Source organism: Ambystoma mexicanum, chromosome 9, assembly GCF_040938575.1.
Source record: "Ambystoma mexicanum isolate Mex_15411 chromosome 9, UKY_AmexF1_1, whole genome shotgun sequence".
NCBI lineage: Eukaryota > Metazoa > Chordata > Amphibia > Caudata > Ambystomatidae > Ambystoma > Ambystoma mexicanum.
Genome location: NC_090931.1, coordinates 1,289,195,107 through 1,289,217,739, shown reverse-complemented (window position 1 = coordinate 1,289,217,739; position 22,633 = coordinate 1,289,195,107). Strand labels below are relative to the sequence as shown.

Below are 22,633 nucleotides of genomic sequence, written 5' to 3'. Positions count from 1 at the left end.
CTGCGGTTTTGTGCCGATGTTCGGGAGACTTGTCTCCGGGTAGTCACGTGAACCTGCTCACGTGGGGAGATGGCAACCAATGAATACTGGCCCGCTCACTTCAACTGCTGTCTGCTGATGGATAATCAGCTGAGAGACTTACGCGAATTGGAGCAGGTGAGTCTTTCAAGGAAGTATTAGTCTGAAAATAAAAATAAAGCCTCCAACCACACAGCAATCGTCGGTGCTCCCTTATGTCCACGTGGGTTCCTATGAGTATGTTGCCATTTCATTAGAACTGGTGTATAACGGGGGTATGTGGTCAAGCGTTAGGTCTCCACCTCTCCGGGCCAACAAGGTGAACAGTGAATACTCTGCGCAACAATTTGGGCGCCCCAGCGCCAAACAGCCGCACAACAGCCAGCGGGCTTGTCTCCACCGGGCTTTACGCTGCAAGGGTGGTTTAGGTCTGAATAAAAAGCATGATGATAATCACGCGATTGGTCACGTGAGGCTGCAACGTCCCGCCTCCTCCAGGAAGCAGGAACTGTGGTAGCAAGAGTTCTCAGCTCGCAGTGCTACAGACCTAGCGTTGAATCAGGCAAGCATTTTTAAGTAAAATGCAGTCTTTTTCTCAGGAGCAGTACACGCCGCTCGGGCGGTTTAGGTCTGAATAAAAAGCCCGATGATAATCATGTGATTGGTCACGTGAGGCTGCAACGTCCCGCCTCCTCCAGGAAGCAGGAACTGTGGTAGCAAGAGTTCTCAGCTCGCAGTGCTACAGACCTAGCGTTGAATCAGGCAAGCGTTTTTAAGTAAAATGCAGTCTTTTTCTCAGGAGCAGTACACGCCGCTCGGGCGGTTTAGGTCTGAATAAAAGGCCCGATGATAATCACGTGAGGCTGCAACGTCCCGCCTCCTCCAGGAAGCAGGAACTGTGGTAGCAAGAGTTCTCAGCTCGCAGTGCTACAGACCTAACGTTGAATCAGGCAAGCGTTTTTAAGTAAAATGCAGTCTTTTTCTCAGGAGCAGTACAGCTACTTAATTTGCTACAGCTAATGAAATATAGACAATACCGAACTAAGTTGCGGATGCAAAGAGTTAAGATGAACAGTGTTGTCACTTACAATGACTTCTGTTGATTTCCAGGTTTTTTTTTTTTTAATACTCCAACAAATACTGGCAGGGAAAAGAATTGGGGAAAGTAATTATAAATATCTACAATGTGAAAATCTATGCTAGAATTTATTGTTACGGGCAAAGTATTTTCTGAATGCGCCCTCATATGATGCTTACGTGAATTTAAGTTGGTCTATGAACTGGGTTTGCTAAAAGATGTTGGGGGAGGGTCGAATACTGTTTAATGAATTTAAGATGCGATTTACTGATCTGTTTAATACTGTTTAATCAATTTATGAGGTACATTATTGGATTGTTTATCATTGCTGGTTACTTCATTTTATACACTGGAAAATCTAAAAAATATTTGTTTAAAAAAAAAAAGAAGGACCTTTCCACAAAGAAATGGCGAAAGGAGAAGACTGGGTCATTTTGAAAAAAAATGGCACCATTGGGTGCTTTACTGCAGCTGTGAACGCAGCCCGCGGTAAATGCACACCATGGTAGTTAAACGAAACCACTGCCACCAGCCATTCAGTGAGGAAAGGGTAACAAAAAAATGTTACATGAGAAGCTAGACAAAAGGGATACTAGGTAATCACTCCAGCACCCTATTATAAGATAGTGTGTCCTGGGTCTAGAAAGTTACACATGCAAGTAAAGTCAATTTCACTTTACTTCTCTTGGAAACAGTAGTTTAACCAAGAGAAGGTATTCAAACCTTTGGGAAATCTGAAAGACTTCCCTGTGCCACTGCACTGAAGGGCTGTGTGACAGAATGTAAAACAGAATGTAAAAGATGATGCATATGGGGTTTGTCAGACTCCACAACCAAGAGAACAGTTAAAAATCACTTTAAAATACATGAGAAAGTGGGAAAAAGGCCTCACTCTCTCCAGGTTAAAAAAATCAAGTCCTCAAAATCCAGCAAAGTCGCTGGGAGTCTCTAGTATGGGGGGAATTAGCACATTTGCGAGAATTCACCCTAACAGCCAGCGCCTCCTAAGAGTAGCGAGAGTCTTACAAATCAACATAAAATGAAGTCTTCGTCAAAACCTGATCTGCAAGCACGTCTTAGTGCCCCCAAGCCAGCTAATTCAGTCCTTATGCGGTAAAACATTTATGCTCGGGGGACCTCAGACTTATTATGGTCCTTTCTGCGGCTACAGTCAGCCGAGAGGCTACATAAAATTTCAGTGAGGTTAGATTACAAACACGCTTCAAACGTGACAGCATGATCAAACTCTTCTGCCCTATTTTTAAGTACCACCTTAATTTGGCTACTGTTGAGGACCTACTTAAAATCTAAACACCATTTCCTCAGTATATATTTCCTCTACTGCATTTGTAATGTTATGGTTCTTAAAATGAGTAGGTTGTGCTTTTAAAAAGAACTCTAAAAATGTACACTCTGCCTAAATAGAAATACAGCAAACTGCCAACTCAAGCCGTATTGCATCACCTGGAGTGAATGGCGAAAGGCTGAGCACCTTCCAAAAAAACACCAAAAACATTTCTTATACGCTCCAGGCGTGCACAATTTGTATGGCCCCATATTTCACTGCTGTGGAGAGCCGAAGAAAGCATGTTTGCCCTCTACAACTTTAAATATTTATCCATTCTCTTACCACCACTGTATTGGGGGGGGGGGTGACTTTAATTGTGCCCTTGACCGCAAACTGGATCGCTCAGCGCTCTGTAGATATACTGCAGTAGGAGCAAGTAGACCGTTTGGAACGTTTCTGTGTAGCTGTGACTTAGTAGATTGGTGGAGAACTCTACAACCGGGAGTGAGAGCGTATTTTTTTTTCCACCCGTTCATGATTCATATTCTAGAATTGATTAGTTTTAATCTCAGACAGATTCGTAGACTAAATCACCAGTGTTGAGGTGATGGAACGAGGTTTGTCCGATCACTGACTATATTGGAAATAAAACTGGGTAGTGCAAGGTCCATCATTTCTAGGTGGCGCCTAAAAACATACAAACTAAATAATCAAGACACGTTGAACTATTTAAAATCATTTATCAATTTTTTCTTCAAGATGAATGTAGGTACAGCCAGTGATTTACCGGTTTGGGGTAGTTTTAAGGCAACTGTCTGTGGGGAATTGATGAACTTGACATCTCGTGCAAGGAAGTCAGGGATGGGAGAACTGAAACGCTTAGAGAACGAATTTAGCAAATTACAGAAATACCAAGTGTCAGAAAGTAGGGAGGATAAGGCAAGAATGGATAGAGCAAGAGAATCTCTGATATGTGACATGGACTTACAGGGAGAGATGTGTCTGTTCTATATGAAAAAGAAATACTGGGAGGAGGGCGATAAAGGTGGCACACTATTAGCTAATAAACTGAAAGGCACGTGGATATGGATAGGTCATATATCCAAAGAGTAGTAAATGAGATGGGAATATCAATGGTGAAGAGGGAAGATGTATGTGGATGCTTTAGGGCTTTTTATAAATCCTTATATACTGAAACTCAATTTTCGTCAGAAGCCAATTGAGAGGACTTCAAGAAAATGGGACTTCCAAAATTGCCATTGGAGCCATTGGCAGCCCTTGACCAGTCAATTTAGTAGGCCGAGATATTAAATGCGATTGGACAGCTTAATATGGGCAAATCGCTGGGCCTGGATGGACTACATGTTGAATTTTATAGCGTCTTTGGGACGGAATTAACTCCATCTCTATGTGGGCTATACAACCGTTTTCTCACTGAGGGTATCTTATGTCCAACAATGAGGGAGGCGAGTATCAGTTATTCCGAAGCCAGGTAGGGATCAAACTAGATGTAGTCATTCCAGGCAAATATCATTACTAAATGTGGATGCTAAAATATTTAGGATACTGACTAATCGATTGTACATTGGTGATTTGAGTGATCGTTCTCAGGTTGGGTTTATGTGGGAGAGACATGGTTATGACCACATTAGTTATCAAAGATATTTTGGGACTCCCAAAGAATAAGGTTGGACATATTTTACTCATTTTTATGGATGCAGAGAAAGCGTTTGATCGTGTTAACTGGAACTTCTTGAACTATATATACATTGACCAAAATGGGGTTTGGAAATACATTTTTAAATGCTATCAAAGCTTTACACACATTAAGTAGTGCCAGAGTATGTGCTAATGGGGAACTTTCAAATCCCTTTTTCTTATCTAGAGGCACTAGACAGGGGTGCCCACTGTCCCCTTTCCTCTTTAATCTTTAATCTGGCTTTAGAGCCCCTTATAGCTTATATCAGACAGGAACAAGGCCTTCAGGGTCTAGGAGTGGGGGATGGTGTAATCAAAGTTCTATGCTATGCAGGTGTTATGACCATAATTCGGGGCAACCCAAAAGAGAGTGGCACAGACTTAAGAGTATGTTTGAGGAAGTGGGTCTCTTGTCAGGACACAAAACTAATTGGAAGAAGTTGATGGTTTTCCCACTAGATACTTCACATCCACGCAGTGACTTGAATACTTGGAACTGTCAATGGGTCAACACAAGTGTTAAGTATTTGGGAGTACACCTTGTTCGAGACCTGAAGAAAATTGTGGATTTTAATGTCGTCAAATTGATAAAGGTTCTTCAAAGAGATATTCAAAACTGGGCTGGTTTAACTCTTAATACTTGGGAAAAGGTCAATGCAATAAAGATGGTACTTCTACCCAAAGTTCTTTATATTATTGATTCACTTCCTTAGATTTTCAAAGAAGGTTCTCTAGTATTGATAGTGTCTTTCATTCAGAACTTTCTATTGGGGGTGTGGGGGCCTGGGATTCCACAATAAGTTTTAATGTGTGCAGTACGAGAGAGCGGTTTTGGATACCCCAATCTGGAGCATTGCAAAGGGTTTTTGTTGAAGAAATTGGCATCTTACTTCACAGAGAGGGACACCTGTTTGACGTTATGGATGTCAATAGAAAAAACGAAATTTTCACCATATGGCTTACAAGAAGTATATTCTATGGGGAAAAAACCTAACTTGGCCGCAAAACTGCCAACTATAGAGGCAACTAGAGTCGCACTTATTTCATGGTTGGTCTGTGAGGGCGAAAATGTATGGATTCATTATGGAGCATCTTTGTGGAAGAACCCAGGACTGCAAATAGAGAACAAGACCTCGTGCTGGCGGAGTTGGTTGATGGAAGGAATTCTAAGGGTGTGCGATGTTTGGAATGCTGGGCAAATGATTCCTTTTGACTCTCTCTTAGCTTAGACGTTATACAGAGTTATAGTGTCTTCTTACGCAGAGACAGGGGATGCTAAATAGTGCAATGAAAGATAGACCTATGGTCTGTAATATTTTTAACGCATCACCCTGTATGGTTTTGACCTTCCTACGATTGATGGCTACAGAGGGTTCATGTACTGCCTCTTGGGTGAGACTGTGGCAAGCATGGATAAAGGAGTTGGGCAGAGACATAACTGTAAAAGAATGGGGTTTTGTGTCATTTATATTGGACTCCAGTATGAATGCTTGATTTAGGTATGATAAGTGAGGAATCTTGCTGGGGATGTGGCCAGAGGGGTGGTACTTTATTAGACATGTTGTGGGAATGCCCAAAAGTGCTAGATTTTTGTAGTTTGGAGGAAAGTTTTAGACAGACTGGACATAGTTTTGGGAGATTTCCTAGATCGCCTTCTACTGTAATTATGCTCTCAGATACCGGGAGATGTAAGACAGCTCAAAACCATGTAAGTTGGATAAATAAGGTGTTGATGGTGGCTGCTAAGCAAATCTTAAGCGTCTGGAAACAGGAAAAAGCCAACAGTGGGGGGATGGTTGTCTGATCTGCAGACTCAGTCCAGTTATGAGAAACCCATGCTACAAAAACAGAAATGAGAGGTTGAATATTTGGAAATATGGGGGCCATTCAATGAACTGTTTAATTGAGGCTAATCTATCATATCAGTTGGATGAAATAGGGTAAGAATAGGGTTTGGGAAGACGTGAATGAATTGATTTGTGAGGGTGTTGTGTTGTTATGTTTGTATTTGTTGCGTTTGTCCTTGTTTTAAGTTGTGTTTTTTCATATATTGTAGCATTGCAATGAGTTAGTTCTAGTTGTTGACTATGTTATTATATAACTTCACAGTGAAGAATGAAATTGGTTTATGTTCATGCTTAATTGGTAGAATAATTTGATTGATTTAAGGTATAACCCGCAGATGTTGATTGAGGTTTGTGTTAGGGTTAATGTTTTAAAATGGTGTCAACTTTCCCCCTCTGAGGCTAGCCTGCACCCTGCATCATGCCAATGTGAGTTGCACAACTAGTTATTAGAAAACAAAAGGTCCAGGTAGTTGTACGAGTCCTCAACATCAACTGTAACTTTAAAAGAACAAACATATTTTTGCGCATCCTACCCAAAAAGCATAATCTTAGTCTTTGGCAGATTCAGGTCCAGGCCTTGTTCCTTGAAGAACCTGGCTGTGTACATCAAACTGTGTTGTAAGACCCTTGGGGTGAGGTGCATCAAAACCATATCATCTGCGTAAAGTGAAGTGGGATGGAAATGTAAAGCATAATTAAGCAGAAATCCAGTAATCAGTTTCTCTGCTGTAAGGACTACATTCCTTAGAAAGAATTAGAGCATGAAGGGTAGCGGGAATTCTTTCGGCCACTTTCAGTTCTCTCAAATGCAATATGAATGCAGAGCTTAACTACTTTATTTCTACAAAGAATGCAAGTTTGTGGATTTTACAACTGACACAGTGATTTACCTCCAAGATGGCAGCGCTCCTTCAAGCTTTATAAGGTGTTCCAAATTTAAATTTGGGATGGTGGGCCAAGAGTTCAAAACTGTCGACAGTTGAAGTGGTCATGATAAAGGTAAACCTGGAGCCTCAGTGGAGCCACATAGTGTGGAGAGGTGGAACATTGTGACACAGATATTGCAGGGCTTTCCCTGTACAAACTGTGCCTTGCTGAAGCAAGAAGGTGACAGTGAGCAATGTCATCTGCAAGAGTTATACTTGGGGATTTGAAGCGGAGTGTAAGTCTGCGGGAGCAACAGGGCATTTACCAACAGGGATGACTGCAGCAATGCCAGAGGCTACAGCTGCCAGAATTGACTTGCCATGCACCTAGACCCTGGAGGGAGAAAGAATAGGACCGAATCGGGAAGTCAGTGTCTATTACAGACAATTCATAAAGAGGTGCCTAGGGTTGGGGAGGTGGGAGGAGGAATGCAACGGTGATGAGAAGATCCTGGCATAAGTACATTGACAGAGGCTTGTCCCGTGGCTAGCATGGATAACAGGCTTTTCATGCAAGACCAGAACAGCTGCAATGCCACTGTTCTTAACAAGGGGCAGTTTGGAGCATGGTGGCACATGCTTTTTTTCAGACCGCAGAGCACAGAGGGAACACAAGTAACCAGGAGCCGAGTACAGCAAGGCAAAGTAGTGACATGGCAGGGATGTCTAAATGTGAGAAGCAGTCATGAGGTCTCTGCATGCTCTCTGTGCAAAAGCCTGACCAGGTCAGCACCAAACCTGAGAGAGTTAATTTAAAAACTGGCATTCATTAACAAAATGATTGAAATGTATGGTGCTCTGGATGCTTCAGTTTCCACACTTGAGCTCCAGGACCCTAAATCACAGGCGGGAACTTCTGGCTTTAAGAAATTATTTCTTGCTATTGGGAGCTCAAGCGGTGGTGTGGCAAGCTAAAGTTGACATATAGAGCACCTGTGGAACAATGAAAAGGCAAGGGTGCGCACCATAAATCACATTAACATGACATATGAATCCAAATTCTGCTCTGTGGAGGTAAAAAGATCCTGGACAATATTCAGTCAAAGGGGGAGGGCGAGGTCCAACCTGACTTTTAGACTGGGAATAGTTATGTCATCGAGCTACCAAGATTACCTGGACATGTCTTTTGGCATTGATTTCTGCTTTTCCTTTTCTTTCCTTCTGCTGCCGATAGCTCAGTCGAGGTGTGTTCCCTATGGTCCTTAACTGTTAAGAGTTTAGCCACTGGCTTGCCACTGGTCCATTTCTACATTTGGCCTGGGCTTTGCCCCCAATTCAGGTGTATTGGATTGGAATTTCAAAGCAGCTCAATGAGGTCCTGGGGTGGCCTTTGATGTGGAATGCTAGTGTGGCTTTGTTAGGGATTTGGGGGGGAGGTGACTTAAGTGCAAGCAGACAAGATATTTATCGCAGTGGCCCTTTTGATGGCAAAAAGGACCACTGCCATGCACTGGGAGTCAACAGATTTGCCAACCCTATCGGAATGGCGCACTGAGTTAAACTGCACCATGAACAGTGAGAAACTGGTGTACAGATGGAGATTTTGCTGGCAAAACCACTGAAAGGTCAGCCCACGTGAGCTCTCTGTTGAGACTGGGCCTCCACCTCCTTGCTGGTTTGGAGTGGGATATCCCGGAATTAAACGGACAGTAGTGTCCATGTCGTTGGGCTTGGGGGAAGTAGAGGGGGAATAATGGTGAGCAGGCTCATGCTTTGGGGTTGGAAGTTGTAATGTGCTGTTTTGAAATCAAAATCACACAAAAGAACTTTAAAAGCAAAAAATGTTTAGCCACTGAAGTGCCAGCGGGCCATTAGGATCCTATCAAGCATACAAGTGGGTGTAGGGTGTGGTGGGTCGGAAAAAGGAGTCAGACATTTTGAGCACATTCAAGGCCTAACTCTCCCTATGGCTAAAGGTAATATAACCTACCCATCTAAAGAAACTAAAAGGTGCTCGTCAGGAAGTCCAAAGTAAATATGTCCTCAATCCAAGCTAACCCTATCTGACCCTACCACTAAATATAACTAAAGTAAATAGGCCAAGAGAATGTCTCTTCTTCCCTTGGTCTTAACTTTGTTCTGAATAGTTCTTTAATATACAGGTTTCCTTTTGGATTATATACTTTTTAACGTAATCGCCTTTGACAATCTTTCTCATCAACTCTTGTAGTTCCTCAAGAGAACTCTTGGATATTGTGATTTCTGTGGTCCTCGCTTTATAGTACCTTTTCCTTACAATACAGGCCTCGAGAAATGTTTTGAAAAACCCTTCTGGACCTGCAGGTCAAGTAAAGTAGATTATCTACTCGACCTTGGAGAAATGCACTCCCCCCACAAACTGGCTGGCAATTTTCATTTTACTGAAAAAACAGTGCACACCTGACAAAACATTACTATACTGTCAACGTACATTTTCATAACGGTGAAAACTAATGCAACTTACATTTACTTATATCTAAACGAGTCACGAAATATCGGCAAGCTTTTTTGTTTAATGGAACATTGCGACACATGAAACAGGATGTATGCAAAAATCCAGCTTTTGAACACAGGCAAAGACTACCACCGGGTATATTTAAGTGCCTGTTGCACTGGCTGTTAGCAATGTAAATTGTTACAGAGCGCTTCATGCCGGATTCCTTCCTGCTAGCGATGTAATGAGAAAGTGTATTATACTTAATAGTGCTCAATGTATCAACCTTGGAAGGCTGAAAAGCCGAGTTGGCCCTGCTGGAGACTCGAACATGACGTGCACCATGGCCGCATTTGAGAGGAGAACATTTAACTTGGGAGCTGTTGTGAAAATTTGAGAATGTGTAATTTGTTATGCAATCTTTATAACTAATGAAGAAATAGCGACAGTGTTTTTGATATTGTCATTCTTTTATTTAAATGCACAATCCAACACTTTCCCCAAATATTCTAGGACTGGAGTTAGTATATAAAATTACAGCAGTCCTAAAATATGTTGGGAGGGTGTTTGGTGCATTTAAATAAAATAATGAAAATATCGACACTGCCATTATTTTTTCATTCGTTATAAAGACATGTAACCGTGGAATATATGCAATCCTTTGTTCCGTGCACAGCAGAGAGATCTGGTGCATACATGTAGTAGAAAGACACAAGCACAAACATGGTGCTTCCTGTCATGTAGCATACTTAAGACCTACAAATACGCAGGCTTGGTCACAGATGTAAATACACCCACAGATGGACCCTCACACAGAGAACGCACAAATACACGCACAGATAAACCAACAACCAAAAACACACAAATGTACAAGCACACATACAGAAGACCTCACACAAGCATAAACAAAACCATACTGACACAAACACGCATACACATAAAACACACACACACCTAAGCTTCAGAGTCCTTTGAGGACTGGCAGATAAGAACAAATATCAACAAAACAGGGGTATATTAAATAATGCAGTGACTGCCTACTGCAGAGCATCAATTTGTAAAAGCTGAAAGTACGCTTTATCTCATGAGGACGGAGGGCACCCGCTTTCCTTACAGATCTGTGAACACTTCATATATGCTTCCGTTATAATGACAAAAGATTTGATGTGAGATCTTTCGTCACACTGATTTTCTGCCTGCAGCTTCTGGTTCATTTTCTCTTTGCTCTGGGTAAGATTTGTAACCCTTCTCACATTAAATATTCTTTAACGCATCTGCTTGCCAATCATCCACCCTTCTGTCCTGCATGTTCCTCGCTCCGTTTCCAACTCTCTCGCCTCACGTCGCCCGCCATAGAGGTCCAGTGTTTCCCTCCTGCTGTTCTTGTTGCTCTCCCTCAGAAACAATGCCTAATGAAACAACCACTTGCATCAATCAGAAAGACATCCTGTATCAATGGGTTACACATTCAAATTGATATTCACTCTGGGAAATGTTAGACAGATTTTCCACTTTGAAAGTAACATTTAAACTTCTGAATGTCCACTTGAGGCCCCTCAGCCAGCAAGGAAAGAAGGGAGCTCTTCCAGAATTCATCCCAAGAATGAACATGACCCAACTCTGGGCAGGGCAGCTGCAAGAAGGAAACGGAAGTCATTCAGTTGACAGTCTAACGCAGTGCAGACTATAACACAGATTATTTTGCTCCAGTTGTGTTCTGTCAAGTTTCCGGTTGGGTTTCAATTCAAAGGCTGCTTACCTCTTGCTCCCCCATAACAGACCTTGCAGCTTGCCCCTATTTCGGTCTTCCATATGTATAATAATGATTTTTTACAGGAGTATTTGCTCCAGGTGCACTCACTGTTAGTGGATAGTTTTGTGTTCTCAAATGTGTTTTGCAGTTATTCTATTAAGTAAAAGACTAAAAGACCTCAAACGCTTGGCATAGCTCGATCAAAAACCACGGATGTTACAAACCAACCCAGCATGAATTACTTACCTCTGGCAAGGCTCATTTAGAAACCTTTCACTAGTTATTAGGATGACAGTTCATTCATATTATGGGATTGCAGAATTTAAATTAATCTACCTGAATGTACTGAGATTAATCTCCCAGCTAAGAGGAAGAGTATCGTGGAGAAATTGGCAGAGCGCAGAGCCGATATAGTGGCTCCTTCAAGAGACCATTTTGTTTACAGAAATAAAAGCACATGCTAAAATATACTTGCATCATTTCTTTGCCTCCTCTTGGGAAAAAGGTGAGGGTTTTGAGAGAAACTGTAGAATAGCATAGTTTGAAACTCAATATCGTTTGTGTTAACTATTTAATTTATCTGCCCAATGATGGACAAGAGAAATGTAATTTGGGCCTGTTGCAAAGTATTTCCAAATTTCAGGACGGTGAGCTATTGCTAGGAGTGGATTTCAAAATAGTACAATCCGACATGACTTCATTACAACTTCTTGCAAAGTATGACTTTTCTCGGAACACAGTTGCCGGAATTACCGGTAATACTGGCAATGAAATTACCGGCAATGCCAGAAAACTGAGCCGGTAACACAGGCACAATGGTAGCACCTGCATAACATGAGATTGGATTTGCCAGTGATACCGGCAGATTTTTCCTGGTAATACCAGCGAAACCAAGGCAGTGATAACATCACCTCAGTGCAGCCGGTAAATGGACACAGGTGAAGGAACGAAGGCCACAGGTGCACCCAGTCCACCCAGGTGCACTCAATGCACACAGGAAGAGTACACAAAAGCAACCCCTACCCCAGAAACACTTCCCAACACAACCATTATGCCACTCATTGCCACAAACATCGAACTGGAGGCACTACATGCCATTCTACAGCTGTAGGTGCTGGAGGACCAACAGAGGCAACAGGAAGCCAGGGAGATGAGGAGGATAATGGGGATGCAGGTGAAGAGATGGTGGCGTGCAGTGTTCTCTCAAACAAGGGCCACACCCTGGACCCTCACTGAAAGGCAGTACTAACCCTGTACCGCTTAAACCGGGAGACCATACTTGACCTCCTGACCCACATCCAGAAGACATGGAGAGCAGGATTGGCATCAGGTCAGCCATTCCACTGGTGCTAAAGCTGGTCTTGTATTCCTGGCCAGTGGCACGTTCCAGCACCCTGTGAGCCAGCTGCACAGCATTTCGCTGCCTGCCTTATCCAAAGTGCTGGTGCAGGTGCTGGAGGCCCTCCTGCACCATGAGGGCCAGCACATCGCCCTCCCCACTGTTAGGGAGAATTCTCTGTAAAGGCTAATTTCCCAAACCTAGTGAGTCCCCCAGCAGCTTTGCTGGATTTTTGGGGTTTATTTTTTTTCTCCTGCTAAGGGTGAGACTCTTTTTCTCCCACTCTTAGACATGATTTGAGGTGTTCCTTTGACTTTGTATGTGTTCTATGGGCTATGGGGTCCTTTACCCCATAGGGCTTCATGTGTCTTTGGTTTGTGGGTTACACAACACCCTCCGTGCAGTAACCCAGGAGTGTCGTAGCGACCCCCAAACAGACTCCATACCCTGGGACCGACTACTGTCTCCTAGGGCATGTAAAGTCACCACTGGCTTTACTTGTCTCAAATTGTGAACAGAACCAGTACAAACCATCCTATTGTGGACATACTGGTCGGGGCAATTCGATTGCCCCGGGGTCTGTTCAAGGGGGCACTGTCCAGTCCCCCCCCGACCGAGTTTTGGCTGGTGGCAGTGGATACTACTTTTTATATTCGACCGCGAATATATCCCTATGGTATTTTCCCATTGTTCGAGGCTACCACTTTTTAAAATAGCCACGAACATACCGCCGGTTTATTAAATTAATATAAATTCACCGGTTGTTTTTTTTTTGCCGAAACTTGGTTCCAAAATGGTGTTTGTGTTCGCTTCTGTGACTCCAACCCAAGTCGAGCCCTTTGTTCCACTTTTTGGCGGGCTTCTCGACAGAAGCCTCCAAAAGTGGTGCCACTCTGTCTGGGTACCACAGAGGGTGTGGGAGGGGGTTTAGGCACCCTGGACTGAGTTACCTCGGCAACTCAAGTCGCACTCTTGTGTGATTGGCCCAAGTGGTGAGCCGCCCGGCTCACCACTTAGCATGTTTGAGTGACAGCTAGGCTGAATGAATTGGGGTTTTCTGCATAAAAGCAGGGCTTTGGGGACTGGAACTTCAGAAGTCGCCACAGGACCTAAAGAATCTGAGGAGGGAGAAGCCGAGCCGACCTGCAACGACGACACCACCGGTGGAGCCCTGCTGAACCGTTTCACCACTTTTCCTAACGACAGAGGAGATCTCCAGCCCGGAGAGTCTTCTTCCTTTGACTGGTGAGGATAACCACTTTGCCTGTCTTTTCGCCTTCCTGGACCATCTCGTGGCCGCCTTGCACGTGCCAAGCACCCCGGCAACCGGAATACCACGGTTTACCACTACCGAGAAGAAAAGGGTGGTAACCTTGTAACCGGGAAACTCAGCGGCTGGTTTCTTCCCTGGCAGTGCAACGACCTTCCCTTCCTCTGGACGAAACACCGACTTGCACCCGCTGCCAGGAACAACTGTCCCAGCTGGAGCGTTCTTCCCACTTTCAGGTACTGTGTCCCGCCTGGCTTCCCTAACAGATCGTTCGGGGTGACAGTAAATTCTCGACTTTCTAACATGGGTTAGCCTGGGGCCTGTTAACTAACTTTTCCTGACTTGATCTCAATCTTTTGTGAACTATCTACAAAGACCCTTTGGGCATAACCCCACTGTGTGATCCTGGACACATTTCGCTTGCTCGCTCTAAGAGAGTGGGCCTGGCATTTGAACTTCCTTGCTCTCCAGTCGACTTTGCCTAAACTGACTCACTGTGGTTCTTTGAAAAGTATTGAAATGTGTGTGCGTCCATAACTCTGCCTTTTTCCCTCCCTTTTTAATAACTTATTAGAGTGCCATCTTATGTTAAGCGCTCACCTCTGTCTGAAAATAAGTGGTGTTTCTCATTAAGGCTTGTCTAAATAAAATAAGTAATTAGGGATATATAGATATATATAATAGTGACTGTGTGTGAATTTACTTACCTCTTTTTGTGCTAGTGTAATTTACAAGTGTGTCTTTAAATAAATAATTATATACTTTTACACCAAAGCTCTGGTCAGTGTTTGCTTGTGCTACTGTATCTCTGTACCTATTGTGTATACTCTATATACTGCCTAACTCATCTTGAGAGAAGTCTGACTGCTCAGCCACAGCTAACAGGTAAATCTGGATGGTACAGACTGCTACCAATTGGGTTTACTGCCAACCACCTGTAGTCCTAAATCTTTTGCAGTGGTCCCTAAGAGAACTGCACAGGTTTCTGCCGAACACCCACCACCAAGACGCAGTTCAACGCAACCAAAGCCTGCTTCTATGCATTTGTGGGTATGCCCAAATGCAGTGGCAGAATTGGACTACACACTTTTTGCTGGTGGCCCTGCCCACACCTCAGAGGAGGTATACAGGAACCGGAAGCAGTTCCATTCCCTGCATGTTCAAGTCGCCTGTGATGCCAACCTTACCATCACGCATTGCTGCACCCTGCCGGCCTGCATGGAGCATCACATAGGACAAAGGACCTGGATTTTGGGTAAGTACATGTACAATACCATCTACCTAGCAGCATGAGTGACCGGCAAAGGATGGAGGGGCGTGACAATGTCACATATACACATCCAGAGAGTACTCAGCACATACAGGACCCACCAGCACACCCCTCAATACACAGAAGTATAACATGACTGGAGATGTAGCAGTCATTGACCAAGCCATTTCACAACCAAGAGGATATCCACACGCAATGCACTACAGGTACCAGAATGCAACACCCCCTGAGCAGTGCAATACACATGCAAGGACTGTAGCGTAACAGTGTGGCACAATGAGACATGGGGCATGCATGCACAGGCTGGCCATTGTGATTCCGCCGTCGCAGGCAACACCACTGCTGACCATCAAGTCCATTGTTGTATTCTTGTTTGTAGTGTGTTTATTGCCTGCACCCTTTTAGCTTCATTGTATCCTTGTATTTCACTTGCTGCTATTTTTTACGTTTTGCAAACATCAAATCAGTCTTTTACATTCCGCTATGTAAAATACTTTTAATCTGTTTTATTCTGCCTTTTAATCTATTTTAGCCCATTTGCTAACTACACAGCGTTTCGTCTTTGTTTGAAAAGAGCGATTTGAGTTAACGTGGTCCTTGACGCACGCTGCACGCTTTGTGTTTGAACTTCAACTCCCAGCATTCTGGTAGTTTGTCATGCTTCATATTTGGTCTCCATGCGCTACTGCGCCTGGTGCGACTACACTGGTTAGTACCGGTGTGTGCAGATCTCCCTCTCTGTCCTGTGCTTGCCATGCCTCTTAGTTTTGTTATCTTACCTTGCCTTATCTAATTCTCATTCTCTGGATACATTGAGGAAAGCATAATATTTTTTTTTTTACTTGCCTCTCAATGGATTCAGGATCAAAGTTAAATCCACAATCCTCCTCTTTAAATGACTTACCTTTTAACAAGACTAAATGTATGATTATCTCCCCACTCTATTAATGACCAGTATTCATCCACTACCGATTGTCTCTCCATCTCTTTACTAAATACGTGCTCCATGGTTAAACAAGCTATCGAGATCGCTGATCACATAGGCACACAGAAACCTGATGTGCTAGCGCTCTCTGAAACGTGGTTATCGGATTCAACTCAGTTAGCAGTAAATGATGCAGAACCCCAGGATACAAAATATTCACGTAGTATCGTGAAGATTGTCGGGCCGGGGCGTGGCACTTCTGATGAAAGAACACTAACTGTTACGACCCCAAACTGCATTGGTTGGACAATTGTGAATTCCTTATGGTTAAAATAAAAATTAATCACAACTCCTCTCTTGCCTTAATTATACTTTATAAACCCCCTCAATCTATTCCTTCAGCAACTTCTTGGAAAATGAACTGCCCAGTTATTGTTATGGTCGACTTTAATTTATGGGCTGATGACCCATCTGATAAATCTGCTACCTCCATTCTATAATCATTAGAAGCGATTGGGTGCAAGCAGGTAAAAGTACCACACATCAAGGCGGCCACACCCTGGACTGGTTACTGGTGCATAATGTTCATACTCATTCTGTTGGAACCTTTGGATGTCCATGGTCAGATCATTTCTTTGTCAACACGATAATCATACTGCCGAGCCATCCATTAAGACTAGATACAAACACTAGGTCTATGATCACATGTAGAAACACTAAAAATATTGCACCGACTGTCTTCTCCTCTCTAGTATCCTCTAAATTGGGGGACATTGATTTATAGGAGGGTGATATGTATGAGCTATTCCATCATTTATCTACTGTCATTAATGATATTAATAACTTATCCACAGAAAAAACGAAGATATTAAAAGCTGAAACCATTAACAAAGCATGGTTCTGCGATAAGATTGCAGAAGCAAGAAAAATTAAAAGAACATATGAGCGAGAATGGCGGAAAAATCTGTGTCCGACGACTTTGGAAAAATACAAATAAATCTCTCCATGAGTAGAAGAGTGTTATAATTGAGTCCAAAAAGAGCTTCTATAATGATTGCATCAATAACCCGAAATCGAGTTATTCAAAATTCTAAGAGACTTTGAAAATCAGGCATCTTCCTTTTTGCCCGTTGTCAAGGATTCTGTTTGGTGCCAACAAATTCAGGACGAATTTTCACATAAAATAGCTGGACACTGCCTAGCCATTGCCAATCAATTGGCCAATCTCGATGTCAAGCATGAATGTCTTAACTCTAATCACCAAGATGACATCTCCCTTGTTAATCCGCAAAAAATGAATTTCAGGCCTGTTCTGAACAAGAGATTAAGGCGATTATCAGCAATATGAAATTGACTTCTTGTCTGGGTGATGCCTGCCCGTCAGATCTACTACCTTGAGCGTCTGAGCACCATGGATCACTAAAATGATCAACTTATTGTTTCTATCTAGTATAGTACCTACAGCTTTGAAGGCAGTATGGGTCACTCCTCTTTTGAAAAAGGACTCTTGATTCCCTCTATCCCCAAAAACTATAGACCTATTACCAATGTTCCATATCTATTGAACATTTTGGATAGAGTAGCATATGTACAGTTACAGAAATATATTGAGGAACATAAACTCCTCAATCCAAATCAGTCCGGTTTTCGTACTCAACATGGCACTGAGACCGCTCTTCTAGACTTGAAATCAAATATTACAGGAATCATTGAAAGAAGACATCCCACGCTGCTGTTATTATTAGATCTCTCGGCGGCATTTGATATTATTGGCCACAATCTTCTGTACAATAGACTTAACTGTCTCTAACTGTTCGGAGAATGCAGCAAAAGGGATTGCGTAATTTTTGGGCCCTAGAATCTCTAGATTGGTGGTCGAGAGAGCTCAAGCTAAACCCATTTCTAGCACATGCGGTGTTCCGCAGGATTCCTGTTTGTCTCCCTTGCTTTTTAATATTCATATCAGACCTTTCCTTGATCTTCTTGGAGACCTGGATGTTCAATTCGCAAAACTATGTGGATGACACCCAGATCCTCTTCGAGCTTTCTGGTAACTACCAGAAGGGCATTGAGGATGTGAACCGCATTTATGGCACTCAACTCTGTAGCCCTCAATGACTCCAAAACGGAGTTGCTTATTACGACCTCCAGTCCTCGATTAAAGAACCTCCCTCAACAATATGAATCATTTGAGGGTGCTGTTAATATCATTCCTGTTAGTAAAACAGTGAAGACTTTGGGAGTGATGCTGGACGACAAATCTACCAATGAAAAAACAGGTCTCCCAGATCCATTCATCTTGTGGACATGTGATACAATTATTGCATCAGATTAAACTATATCATACTCTTTCGGACAGATCTCTTTTGGCTTCCTCATTAATAAACTCACGATTGGACTATTGTGCTGACTGGGACATCCCAAGGGAATTTACAGTGACTACAAACTGTTCAGAATGGAGCTGTGAGGGCGGTCTTTGGTCTGGCTAGACAAGATCACGTCACTGCCTTCAGGAAGAAACTTCACTGGCTCCCGGTGAGGAAATTCTGTCTCTCACCTAGAAATGCCAGAATGCTAAGGCACCACATTACCTCACTAATAGACTGGTGAGGAAATCATCAAGTAGAGTGTTACACTTATCGGACACCCTCCAGCTTTTCCAGCCAAGAACTCGCCTAAAAAGGTTTGGCGACTGCAGTTTTGAACATAATGCTCCTTTTGATTGGAACACTGCCATTGAATATTAAAACATCGTCATCAATTTCTATTTTCAAGAAACATGTTAAGACGTTCTTCAATTTACCTGAATAGACTCTGTATCTGGTTCTCTCCTTTTCCCTTCCATCCTTCTCTTGGAGCACTCAGAGCCCTAAGGGCATGTAGCGCCTTATAAGGAACAAAATAAATAAATCATTACTCACACCTGTGTCCTTACCCCTTGTAGGCGACTCTGGATACCATCTGCTTCCATAGCTGTTGACCCCTCTGATTAATCCCCAGATGCTGCAAGAAGTGGAATACAACAGGGCCCATGTGAGGACTAGGGTGACCATTGAGCTGGCCTTCGGGCTCTTGAAGACACTTTTCAGATGCCTACACCGGTCTGGGGGTGCACTCACGTACATGCCAGAGAAGGTGGAGCAGATAGCCCTGGCCTGTGCAATGTTGTACAACATCTGCACCAGGCACAACATATCTCTGCCCCCAGATCTAGACATCCCTCCACCAGAGGAGGAGGAGGATGATGCAGCGCCAGCCAGGTCCATGCACGTGCGCATAGAGGCCAGGGATGGGCTCATGGCCCGCCAAGAACTGATACAGAATTTTGTTCAAGTATCCTCTACACTCTGTTCACCCCTTGCACCTTTGTAGTCATCCTGCACCATCACAATTGAACACATTTGTTAAAAAAAGGAATGTCCAGTCAGTGATGCAGATGAAAACTATGTATTAAGCAACAACAAAAATGCAAACAAGCTCAACACCCCATTCCCCTTCCCCACACACCCCCACACCCCCTCCCACCACAGAATGCCCCCAGCGCAAAAAGCCCCTCCACTCCTCCCATACATCCCCTTACCCACTCCACCTCACACAGCCCCTCCAGCCCCACCCCATAACCCCCATAAACCCTCCCTACATCTGCAGCCCAAGCACCCCCCTCCCCATGAACCACCCCGCCCCTTCCGGACCCTCTTTGGCATGGTGCCTTTGCAGACTCCATTGGGGCCCGGAGGCGCTGCGAGCGGTGGCTTGGGCTACCATGCAGGGAGCTCTCTGTTCCGATCGATAACTGTGGGTCAGACCATTGGTACCGCATGTGCTCCAGGGTTAACTGTAGGGCATGGGTCATGGCATGTGTCATGGCCTCTGCTGTGACAGAGGTAATCTCATTGCCCTCACACACTCTTTGGGAAGAAGTGAGGAGGGTGGCACTTCTGCAGCTGGAGACCTGAAGACATTCTCGCATGAGGCGCAGTTCGTCCATCTGCTGGCATGCTGGTCCAGTCAGCTCAGCATGGCAATCCTCAATTGCATGTAGGCATGCATCAAATGAACAGATGCTGGGCTGTGGCAGTGGAGGGGGGACTGTGCAGTGTTGCAGGGCTGAAGCACAGTGTTGGGTAGGGGGGTGTCGTCGTCGTCCTCCTCGTCGTTGTGCTGTACCTGCGATGATGGCCTGGTGGCTGCTGTGCCTGTGGTGGTGTGGAGGTCACAGGAGGGACAGGGGTGGGGGGGTGTCACTGACCACATGTTTGGTGATGGCAGCAGCTGGAAGTGGTTGTGCTGGCGCAGCTGAGGTGGGGGGACCTTTGTAGTTGGTCTGCCAGCACCTGCTAGGCCCGATGTTGACGGTCCAGGCGCGTTGCTGTCAGAGGATGTGCAAGTTGGGGAGAGATGAGCATGCTGTTATTCTGGGAGTCATGTCTGCGGGTTTGCATTACACGCATGCTACATTGTGTGTGTCCTGCTCTTGTAATGTGGCTTCTTTGGTCCGTTTGCTCCGATGTGTGCTTCTACATGTGGGTTGTGGGAGTGCATACTGACACTTGGTCTGCCCAGGTCGCTTTTTGCGTGTGCGGTGAGCCTATGATTCCTGTCCTAATCTCCCCTGGCACACATGGGCACTTCTCATGTGTTCATGTGTGGGGCTATACATTTCAGCAACAGTGCGTGTGCATGGCTACATCTGCCTACATCCCCTGGCATGTGTGTTTGACCGGGCCATTTGCTGTGACTGACACGTGTTGGACCTGTTCCCTTGCCCATTTGGTGTTTTTCTGCCTGGGGATGCATGCATTTGAACTCAATACTTGCATTTATATGGGGTTTATTGTACTTACCACCATCGCATTGGGTGCCAGCTCTTGCCTCTGCTGTCCCGACTGCCTCTGGGTGCCATGATCCCTCCCCTCCTCCTGTGGCAGCAGATTCCCTCCTGTGTGTGGCTAGGAGGCTGCAGACCCCCAGAGTTGTACCGCCGCTTGTGGCAGTCCCTTGGCGTATGGGGGACAGTCCCCATGGCCGTGACACTGTCTGCCACCTTTTGTCAGATGGCAGTCTTCCTCCTCTGGCTGGTCCTCCTGTGGCCAGTCCTAAAGAGGGCCTCTGCATGCTGCACCACAGTATCCGCAAGTGCAGCCAGCTCTGCCTCTGCAAACTTTGGCTTGCTTAGCTGGATCTCAGGGACTCTGGATTTCGGCATGCTGGTATTACAGTTTCCGGCAGAAGAGGGGGTGGGGGGCTTGCACGCGGCCGAGGATCTGTGATGTGCCGGTTTTTCCAGCGGTCACCCTGCCGGAGACAGTAATACAGGTGCGTCGGAATTACCAGCGTTCTAGTGGTAAAGTTGTAATGCGGCCCATAGACTGTTCACGTCAGTACTGTTGCTAAATTAAAATGCTGTGTGAAGTGCACTGCTTCCATCTAGTGGCCTTCATTGACAGTACAATACATTTACGGAAAAAAAAGATTAGTAAGCAGTGTGTGTGTGATTTAGGCTGGATGTTTTAAGTTGTGTAAAATACATTAGCTAAAGTGCCTTTATTGATCTATTCCCTCTCCCCCAAACTGCATATATGCTGACATTTAGGCTGTTTACCAAACATGTACTCTTCTGCAGTGGCGTCGCTAGGGAAGGCCTGGGGGGGCTGCCCCCCCCTGTGAGACCCTGTGCCCCCCTTGTTCCCCCCACCTAAGACGAGCAGTGACCATGTTCTCCCCCTACTTTTGTCTGTGCCCCCCTACTTTTGTCTTTTGCCCCCTCTGTGCCCCTCCTAAATTTGATTCCTGACGACGCCACTGCTCTTCTGTCCGTTAATTCAGACTTTTTTTTACTCCTCTGTTGGGTTTTATTTCTGCCTTTCCTGTGCAGCATTTTGCTGGTCACGTGATTGGTTTCAGCTTTTATGTGCCGGGTATCCAGAGCGCGCAGCAGGAGGGCGGAGCGGGCGGGCATGGCAAGCCTGTCTGTGCCCGTCCGGGCCATGGACGGGTCTTGGACTATACAAAGTAGGCACACTGCATTGCCCAAGAGGTAGTCTAGGACTGCATTGCTACATCTCGCTCCGAGCAGCGCAGTGCTGCCTGATGCAATGCCATGCGCCGCCACATCTATGGATCCAGCAGCTGCAATTCCCAATGCTGGTAAACTAAACTGTCTATTGATGAAGGTGCGCTCAATTCCAGCAAACGCCTCTGATCTTTATGATCTGTGCAATGATGTATCGCCCGACCTCTGTTTTTATCACAGAGACTTGGTTACGTGACACATCTGAACCCACTCTGATTAAACCATGCCGCCAGGATATATTTTGAATGTTAAGAGAAACGCTGCCCTCCAGGATGTTGGTTTAGCAGGTATTTTCCGAGCAACTGTGTTGTGTGTCTTGGTGTCTTAACATGTTTGCGCGCCTACGTTCATCACCCACTCATATGGTGTAGGCGCTACTGGTCTACCGCCCCCTACACAAGACGCAGCTTTTTGCTCTTTTTCCTAAATCTTACAGCTGACCTTAAACAGCAACACTCAAACTTGTTGATTTTAGGCGATTTTAACCCACCTTTCCTAGAAATCATGCCTGCAAGAAATGAGTTTTCTGCAATCATTGGATGATCAGAACCTTTTGCATCATATCAGGGGCTCCACCCATAGACAGTCCCAGGAGGATAGCTCAGCGGCAGCGTGCTCGATTTGGAAACAAGACGACATGGAGCAACACAGGTTCGATCCCTGGGTCCGCGCTTAGAAACCTCTGGGTATTAAGCGCGTTATAAATAACCTATCATATCATATCATATCACATGG

General features: G+C 44.6%; 1 protein-coding gene across 2 annotated transcripts in view; it reads right to left on the bottom strand.

The window, feature by feature from the left end:
* Nucleotides 1–22,633, bottom strand: part of LMLN (leishmanolysin like peptidase) — a 951,783-nt gene that overhangs the window by 562,341 nt on the left and 366,809 nt on the right. The gene's annotated exons all lie outside the window — the stretch shown is intronic.